The 9897-nt window shown below is 37.0% G+C and overlaps 1 long non-coding RNA gene across 4 annotated transcripts in view; it reads right to left on the bottom strand.

Moving 5' to 3' along the window:
* The window catches only part of LOC126506610 (uncharacterized), a 262482-nt gene that overhangs the window by 17524 nt on the left and 235061 nt on the right, over window positions 1–9897 (bottom strand). For 2 of the 4 annotated variants that reach the window (XR_007593273.1, XR_007593270.1), the window contains one exon: window positions 467–561. The exons of the other annotated variants lie outside the window; for them this stretch is intronic. This is a non-coding gene — a long non-coding RNA (uncharacterized lncRNA). The remainder of the gene's footprint in view (window positions 1–466; window positions 562–9897) is intronic. 4 annotated transcript variants of the gene reach the window in all.

The raw sequence follows: 9897 nt of genomic DNA, 5'->3' as shown, positions 1-9897 counted from the left end.
TGTTTTTGAACTGTTTTTCCTGGGTGCTTTGAAGCTCAATTTCATTTGTCAAAGGAACTGTACTTTCCTCTCCATTTTGCAGGATCCTCTTTCACATTCCACATTCCAACAACTCTCTATCTTAAAAAGGTTATCTGGATATTTAAAAGTTGCTAAAATAGTGTTGAGTCTTGATTATGAATGGCTGAGAAGAAGCCAACACTGGAGGTGGTGAAGATGTGGTTAGTTTAGGAGCCCATCATATCTATGTCACTGACAAGTCACCAGGACACTGTAATTCAGAATCATTAGTCATGTCTTCTTAAAGCACAGGGGTAACGGCTACAGAAAAGCAGCAGGTACCACTGTTTCAGGAGGAGAGATTCTTTCCATGCTTTGGGACTCCACAAATTTAAAACCCAAACCCAAATAAAACAGTGCCAGAGGCTGGCAATCCCACCTTAGAGCCAAGGCAATCTGTTCTTACCATGCAATAAAGCTGCAATTCTGCTGATTCGAAATCCTATAGTTGAAGATGGGATTCTGATAATCCTGTCCTGAGAACCCAATTGACAAGATTACCTAGGAAGGTAGCATTTGTTATTTTCTTTTTTTGTAGGAAAGAGTAGACTGTTAGAGACTTCTCTAACCTCAGAGAGATAAAAATACAAGAAATATACAGATACATCAATCTGAAGCTGAACTGATACACGTCTTGCAAAGCCAAGCCAAAATCTCTTCTTCTGCCTCATAGAATTTGCCTGGAAAGTGCTCTAGATATGTACAGAACACATAAGAATTCACTGAAAACCTAGGTATTTAAAGTGTTCTCTTGAAGTTTAAAAATAACAAGAAGCCTTGACGCAGACCTGCTCTGGATAATGCAAACACTTTCCCTATAAGTGTGCATTTGTGCCTCTGGCTGACTCCAGGCTCTGTCAGGAGTACATTTGAAATGAGGAGGAAGCACTTCACAGGGGCATTTGTAATAGTGTCTTGTGAAAAATTAGTTTTCCTGCCGTATCCTATCAAATTATATAATGTTGTACGTAAAGACACAGCTTCTATTAAAAATATTCCTCAGCTGAAATCCATAAGAATATGCCAGCAAATGAGCATGTAAAAGAAACAGAAGCAACTCCCAGATGAACGGCCTTGGAACATTCTAGACCTATGATGATACGATAGTTCTTACATTGGTTCTTATTCAGATATTGCAGGAGGAGGGCAAGGGAAAAAAAAGCCCCTGGAACTATCACTTATTTTGCTATCAACTCTCTGTTCCTTCCCATCAGACGTGTTTCAACATCCAGTAGACAGGTAGACATGTTCCGTTTGGTTGCTGATGTTGATTCTCTAGTACAAAAGTGAAACCTGAAGTGGCCTCAACCCCAAACCTACTTTCCACTTGCAAACTTAAAGACCTAAAGTCAATTGGAGTTCCAGCCAAACCCATTTAGAATGGATTCAGAATGATGTACACATTAAGTTTCCTCTCTCAGTGCTCTAGGAGGAGGGTGATGTCATTGCAAAGTGTCAATCAGTATTCCCAACAGATGGAGTAAAGGTATAATCTAAATATTACAGAGATTTGTTCATGTATTTCTACTCTTTGGTGGTGACTTATGGGGCATATTCTGAGGGAGGAAGCTAGCACCTCGTCAATTTCCCCAAACCTACCTATAAATGTAATGTTGTGTGTACAGTGAGGTACTATGTTTTCTATTAAAAATACATATGCAATGACATCAAATACAGAATCATGCAGTGGAGAAATATGCAATAATTTAGAGAATTAGCCATAGAGTGTTTAGACGTCTCAGTTTTTCACTCTAGATTTTTGAATGTAAAATGCCTTTATGAAACACTTGAGAAATGAATGGCTTCATAAGAAGTTGTTCTAAAGGTGATTCTGTGTTCAGAAGATACCACAGTGACTATTGCAGTGTACTTTAAGGACCCAAACCAAATAGACAAGATAACCATATGGGTTTCCAGGGGGATCCTGAATGAATCAGAAGGAAATGGGTCCGTTGGAGACAAGTCCTGGTATCTGTACTTCCTCCATTCCTGAATGAGGGTGTTTGTCAGAGCAATCAAGTTCAAAATTACTTCTTCCCACCATGTGTTCCTCCAAGTGTGTTTACATTACACACAGCCATTAAGCACATCTAGATAAAGCAGCTTCTGTATTCTTACTGAACAAATTATACCAGCCAGTAGTTTGATAAGGGCCAGGGCTAGCTAACCTATAAAGTTATCTAGGTATTTAATTATTTCAATGAGCATAAAGTACAATCAAAACTTAAAATCACACAAACTACTAGTTTTTAGTATTTATTTAGAAATAGAGCTTGGAAAGTTTATTCAACCCCTTCTGTAAGGTTGTCTTTTTAGGTACATGGATCATCATCTTACATTTCTCAAATGCAGATTCAACAGCAGGATCAGGAAAGAATCTGTGGCCTGTATGCTCTGCATTAGCAATAGAGGAACTTTCTAACTAATGGAAACTCAGAAAGTTTCCCTGACATTCAGGCTGGAGATGCCTATGGGTTTATACAGCCCATAAATGTAACAATGAGGAATTTTTAAAAAAAATACTTTTGTTAGTTCATATATTTTGAATAATTTTAGCAATAAAATCTAAGTAAATAGAATATTTGATTGGATTCTAATTTTGATATTTTTTTCTGGTAGTCACTATACTAATTAGCAAAGAGAAATTATTAATAGTTTGGGTAGCCAGCAATATGGTACTTCTAAACAAAGATTTCTTTTCCTCATTTGCTTGAGCTTTAAATCTATAGAAAAAAAATGATTTTTTTCTCTACTTTTTTTATACTACTTTGATGAAATATGATAAACCTATCAGGAGCTGTAGCTACTTAGGGTCAACACAATGGCTCAGTGGATCAAAGCGCTTGTTTTGCAATTTCAACAATCTGAATTGATCCTTAGAACCCACATTAAAAAAAAAAAAACAGATACAATGGTATACATCTATAATCTTAGCACTCCAAGGGAAATAGAAGATGTAAGAATAACCCAGAAGCTTGAGGGCAGTATCTTGGCATATGCTGTACAGCAGAAATAAGTGAAAGGTTTCTCAATAAGGCGTAGGAAAAGAGCTGAATCCCAAAGGCATTCTCTGCGCATGCACATGTACCTGGGCACAAGTGTACCTCCAGCTCACAGTAATGATAATTAGTTTCTTAAAAGTTATAAAAGATATATATATATATGTATATATATGTGTATATTTAATGCATATATATATATGAGTTTGTAGATAAACACATAATCATGAAATCAACAAAACCATCAAGACTATAAACATACATACCTCCCCCATTGTTTCCTTTCACCCCTTTAATATTGTTTATTAAAAGTAGATTGCAATTACACAATACAGTATTATTAACTATAGGCATTATGCCATGCAGTAAGTTCCAGAATTTATTTAGAGATACAAGAGGTTTCTAATTAAAAGTCTAGCTCGTCACCCCGGGAGGATAATTCCTGAGGAGATGAGTCGCAGGAATGTGGGTTACAGCTTAACCAGCTAACACACTTAACAGTAACAGTGTTCTCTTAGTCAGTGTAGTTTAAATTCCACTCTTCTCACTAATGGAGCCCAACTCTTGCCATGCTGGTGTCTATAAAACAAAATGTTACTTTTGTACTGTTGGTCTCATACACTGTTTAATGTTTACATATCAATGATTCATTATTTTTACCAGTTTCCAAATGCCTACATAGAACACTGTCAACTCTGTCCAACCCAAAGTCTAAAATGTACTATTACATATGGATAAAGGTTCCCATTTTCAAACTTTTAGAAATTAATTATGGGTAAATATTTCATCTCCTTTTATGTGTGTACTTCCTTTGTTATGTCCTTATGGTTATGATGACATCAATGAGGCTGGTTATTATATTCCCTATTATAGCACAGGCTGTGTACTGGGTATGAAGCTTGCAATGCATGCTTCTGGCTAGTGTATTGAAGTCATGGTAGTACATTTTCTCCAGAAGAATTTTACAAAGGCAATGTACATCAAAGCATTACCTCATTAAAAGTCATCAGTTAAGGAAATGAGTCACCATCTTTGTGAAATTCATTCTTTGCTTTGACATCATGCAAAGTGGAGTACATTAACTCTGAATTAACGTTGAATTAAAAAAAAAAACTTAGACTGATGTCAAGACAGATTAGTGGGTTAAGGCATTTTTTGCCAGCCTGATGACCCGAGTTTAATCCCCCAAAACCATATGGTAGAAGGAGAGAAGTGACTCTACACGTTGTCCTCACATGTGCAGTGACATGCAATAAATAAGTAAATAACATGTAATAAACATTTGAATATACACTAATTGCTAGATTCTGTGTTAGAAGCCTGCATCACTTAACTCTCGCATAATTTATTCAAGAAGATATTACAAGTCTGCCCCCTTGGAAACCAACTGTCAGGTGCTTTGTCATAGGTGTCTGTTTCTGTAGTAGATGCATACTTTGGGTCATTATAATAAAACTCCTGTTTGCTCTCCACCTACTGAATGTTTACCCAAAACTTATTATTACAATTATTTTGAGTCAGGGTAACACTATAAAAAACTGCCTGGCATGACACTCTCCATGTGGATCAAGCTGGAGACAAACTCAAAGAGATCTGCCAAGTGGTGGGCTTAAAGGCATGTACTACCACATCTAGCAGGGCTTTATAAATGCCATGAACATTTTTTAGCTCTGCTTTTATCCCTTAAAAAAAATGGAGCTCTGCAATTCCTTTTAAAATTTTCCCACAACACCATTCTTCACTAGAGTCTAGGAATTGTTTTGTAGTTTCTTTGACAGATTCTTCTCCCAAAGTACATCTTTAACTACTGGAACTCCACAAGGTCTAACCTACACCCACAACCTTCATTATGTCTCCACCATCTGATATCAGTACCTTTAACCTAAATGCCTCTCAAAAATCTTGACCTATTATTATTTCTAGTTGCCTGTTGGAATGCAATATAGCACCAGGCTGTCATGTTTTAGGAATCTGAAACTGCACTCTTCAACTTTCTATAGACAAACCCTTTATTGCCAAGCTTCACCAAGGATCCAAAACCCTATTCTCCATCCTGTCTTCTACTGGCTATTTCAGTAACAGGTGCTACTTCTGCCTGTTTAGTCCGAAAGGGATATCACAGCCAACACATCTCTCACTGTCCAAAGCCCATGTCTATCTTTCCTCTTACTATCTTACAAATGATTGTTTTCTCTTCATCCTCATGGTATATGTACCCTTAGACATCCTCAACCCCTTCTGGAAGGCTCTTCCACTATTAAAATTCCTTGACTACTTTGTCCAAGTCTTTGTAGTTCTAGCTTTAATGTGCATTATATTCTATTTCCTCAAATTCGCTGACCACAAGAGGCAAATCTGTTCCTATTAAATCTGGCCTCCAAAGTTTCACACCAAGAAATTTTACCCAAATGAGTCTTAGATGGGGATGACTCAGATACATATGTTTTGACAAGTCCCTTTAATCCTTTTGAACAAATATACTTGAAAAGTAGTGACATGTTAGTCCCTTCATAACTTGGTATTTGTCTGATTTTGACATTTGATGATACCAATAATTTGTTACTTCAAATATCTAATATCATCATCTGGGATAGTGGTTTTCAACCTTCTGCATGCTGCTACTCTTTAAGGGTTTCTCATGCTGTAGTGACCACCAACTTTAAAATTGTTTTTGTTGCTACTTCATACCTGTAATTTTGATACTGCTATGAATCATAATGTAAATACTTGTGTTTTCTGATGGTCTTCGGTGACCCCCGTGAAAGTGTCATTTGACCCACCCCCCAAAAGGGTCATGACCAACAGTTTGAGAACCTCTAATCTATGGCATTTAACCTGATAAATTAATGAATGAACTTGTTAAGGTAGCATTGGTCCCAGGATCATCTGTTCCTGACTGTCATGTTTTATTAGTCATTAATCAGTCATTGTTTTAAGAATATCGAGACACAGAAACCTGGAAATGGGTCACTGAATCTTTCAAAGCATTTCCATGCTGGTAGTCATGGTTGAGTGATACATAGAAAAGGTGCTGAGTCTCTGTTGTGTTCAAGTCCTTTCATAAGCAACTAGAGTAGAATGACTAGACAGACTTACAGCCTATCCTCATGGTGCTCCTAGTCTGGCAAAAGGGTAGTGATAGGAAATAAGAAAAAAATCTTGGCATATTAAGTTTTTGAATACAGAATTAATTTTATAAACAGTGTTAGGATTCTTTTAGAAGAGGAGTTCTCTTTCTATCAAGGGAGTACATTTGATGAAAATTTGAAAGTGTAAACCTGAGTAGCCTTAATTTTTAAATGAGAGGCAGAGCTCCAGCTCTATAGAGCAGGTCTTTATAATATACAGAAATATCAGAACATGTTTTTGATCATAGTAGACTAGAGAAGAACAAGGTATTTGTGTGTGTGTGTGTGTGTACATTTGTATGTGCCTCTGCATGTGTGAGTGTGTGGGGTTCATTTATGCATATATGTGAGGAGACAAAGGTTGGCCTTAGATATCTTTCTAGATTACTCTTCATCTTTTTGAGACCGGTTCTCTCACTGAATAAGGAATTATTCAGTTCAGTTATTCCTGCCTGGCCAATGAGCTTTAAGAGTATTAAGATCTCTGTCCCTCCCCTTCACCCCTGTAAGTTATAAACAAGTGCCCCTGCATATGACTTTGACGTGATTCCTGGAGATTTGAACTCAGGTTCTTATGCTTGTGTGGTAAGCGCTTTATCAACAAAGGCATCTCTCACAGGATTTTACTTTAATATACGACTTAACTTAGAAATAATATTTTAATAAAACTTTATTTTTTAATATACACAGTATAGGTTTCATATACACTGAGATACCAGTCTGCATGTCTACCACAAGAGGTTGCATTATCAGAGGAAACTTTTATGTCAGTAGGGCTGTGTAATTCTTTTAGTATTCATACATGTTCTAATATAATACAATATACTTGGGACACTGAGACATCAATATGATCTTATAGATATTGACTGCCTCACTTCCAGGTGACATCATAACAAAAAAAATCTTTCCATCAGAGAACCCTACACTTTACATCTATAAAATGTTCCTGAATTTGAAACTAAATGAAAATAGTAAGAATCAAACTTTTCCAGGTGGTGGGGAGATGGAGAGGGAGAACAATGAAAGAGGTATCCTGATAGAGGGGGCCATTTTGGGATTTGGGAGAAACCTGATACCAGGTAATCTCCCAGGAATCCACAAGGATAACCCCAGCTAGGACTCCAAGCAATAGTGGATAGAATGCCTGAACTGTCCCTCCCCTGTAATCAGATTGGTGGCCACCCCAATTGTCATCATAGAACCTTCACCAGTAATTGATGAAAACAGACGCAGAGATTCAAAGCTAAGCACTGGGCCAAGTTCTGGGAGCCCAATTGAAGAGAGGCAGGAGGGATTATATGGGTGGGGCCAAGGGGTGGTCAAGATCATGATGGGGAAACTCACAGAGATAGCTGACCCACGCTTTGGGAGCTCAGGGACTAGAGACTGACAGCTAGGGAGCCTACATGGTACTAACCTAGACCCTCTGCATGCCTGTGACTTTTGTGTAGCTTGGTCTGTATGTGGGGCCCCTAGCAGGAGGATCAGGACCTGTCCCTAGTGTGTTCCCTATGGTGGGATATTTCCTTCAGCTTTGATGCAGGGAAGGGAGCTTTGTCCTGCCTCAACTTGATTTTCCATGTTTTGTTGACTCCCATGGGAGGCCTTACCCTTTCTGAGGAGTGGGTGAATGAAAGTAAAAAGGAGTCAGTGGGAGGAAACCATCAGAAAGGAGGGAGGGGAAATTGTGGTTTTTATGTAAAATAAACTTAAAATTTTTTAAAAAGAATAAAATGTCTTCCAAAATCACCAACATATCTAGTTAAGAATACACATGTGACCCACTATATTAGTTTTTTTAGATTTAATTTTTTATTTATTTTCAAAATTTCATACATATATCCAGTGTATCTTTGCCATATCCACACTTTTTTTCTCCCCTTCAACTCCTCTGAGATTTCCTCAACCGATCTCTCTCTTAAAATTATAATCTTCCTTTACAACTTTTTACTTATTTGAATAATTTATAAAAGTCATCTTCCACTGGACTTTCAACATTAGGGTAGAATTAGTCACTAAATGGAAAAGTAATGGGAATTAACCTGCAGGGAATTGCATTGTACTTATGAAGCATTTCAGACTGGGAAGATGCTAGAAGAGAGTGAAAGATAAGTTGAAAAGTATATCAGCACCTCAATTAAAGTTAAATGTAATGATTATCATATTTTTAATAAAACAAATTATTTGTAACAAATACATTAAAAAATCAATATGCCATAATTTAGCTGTAGGATGGGATTACTTGATGCATTGCTTCAGTGCAATCAAGTTTGGGATGATTGAAAAGAGCTTCATGCACCATCAAAGAAAGACTGGATCTTGAAGAACAAGCAAGGTTTGAGACACTTGAGAATCACATGAACCATGTTGGTTTCTAGATATAATATTAAGTATATATCATACATTTTATGCTTTTTCATTTTCATAGCAGCCCTTGAAGTCTACGCCATGCTATTTACTTGAAGTTGAATAACAGAAGCTTCAAGAAGTGAAATAATTTGCCTGCAGCATACATCTTGTACTTGGCAGTCACCTGGGTTAAGCACAGTTCTTCCTTGCTCCAATTACTACAAATCCTCTCCCAACATAACAGTGCAGGAGTAAGGAATGCTAAGATGAAAGGAAGAGGCAAGGGAAGGTGTCCATGGGGTGATGGGATAAAATATCAGCAGGTACCCATAGAGATGATGTATTCCCTTAGAGGTAGTGCAGAATTAAGGGCTATTCCCGAGTCTGTTCTCCTCTAGCGGAGCAACTCCCAACCTTCCCATGAAGCCCCAACCCTTCAAACATCCAATTGCTGATATCATCCATAGTCTCTTACCTAACCCATTAGCAGATTGTGTTGCCTCCATTTCAAATGTATCTATATCTTTTCCTGGAACATCTACTTCTGTCCAAATCAAGATGTTTGTCTTAATGTTATCTTGATCTTTATCTATAGACTATTTTCTATGTAGCTTAAGCTATATTTCTTGTGTGTATATATTTCTGTATTTGTATATATATATATGCATACATATTTGATAATCTCTATACAGAGTTGAATGTTTATGTGGGTCTATCTCTACTCAAACTTTAATTATCACTATAGTACCCTTGCTGCTCCTCTATCTGCTGGTTTTTTTTAAATTTTTTTTATATTTTTAAGAATTTCATACTTGAGTACTGTATTTATCTCATTTCCACACATCCCCATCTGACTTCACCCATGCTCCTCTACTCTCTCTTAAATTCATGACGTCTTTATTACTTTTACACAATCTATATAGATGTATAACTATATATGCATAACTTTTTACAATATGCAAATAATTATTATTGTTACACATACACACACAAATACCTATGGAGTCTATTTAATGTTACTCACATGTACATGTGTTGAGGATTGACCAGAAAAATCTATCAGGAATCTCATCCCTACAGAAAACTGATTCCCTTCTCTTGGGAATCATTGATTACCTTTAGCTTCTCATCTAGGAGTAAGACATGTAAGATTTCCCTCATCTGAAGTGGGAGTGTCTTCTATCTATCTGTTGCTTTCATTGGTTAATTAATAAACAAAACTGCTTGGCTTGATAGGGCAGAAGTTTAGATAGGTAGAGTAGACCAAATAGAATTCTGGGAAGAAGGGAAGTGAGGCAGTCGCTATAGCTCTCCTCTCTGAGATGGATGCAGGTTAAGATCTTTCCCAGTAAGCTACCACC

This window comes from Alexandromys fortis, unplaced genomic scaffold, assembly GCF_014885135.2.
Source record: "Alexandromys fortis isolate MF-2015 unplaced genomic scaffold, M_Fortis_MF-2015_v1.1 scaffold_0, whole genome shotgun sequence".
NCBI classification, from domain to species: domain Eukaryota; kingdom Metazoa; phylum Chordata; class Mammalia; order Rodentia; family Cricetidae; genus Alexandromys; species Alexandromys fortis.
This window is presented reverse-complemented; position numbering and strand designations above follow the sequence as displayed.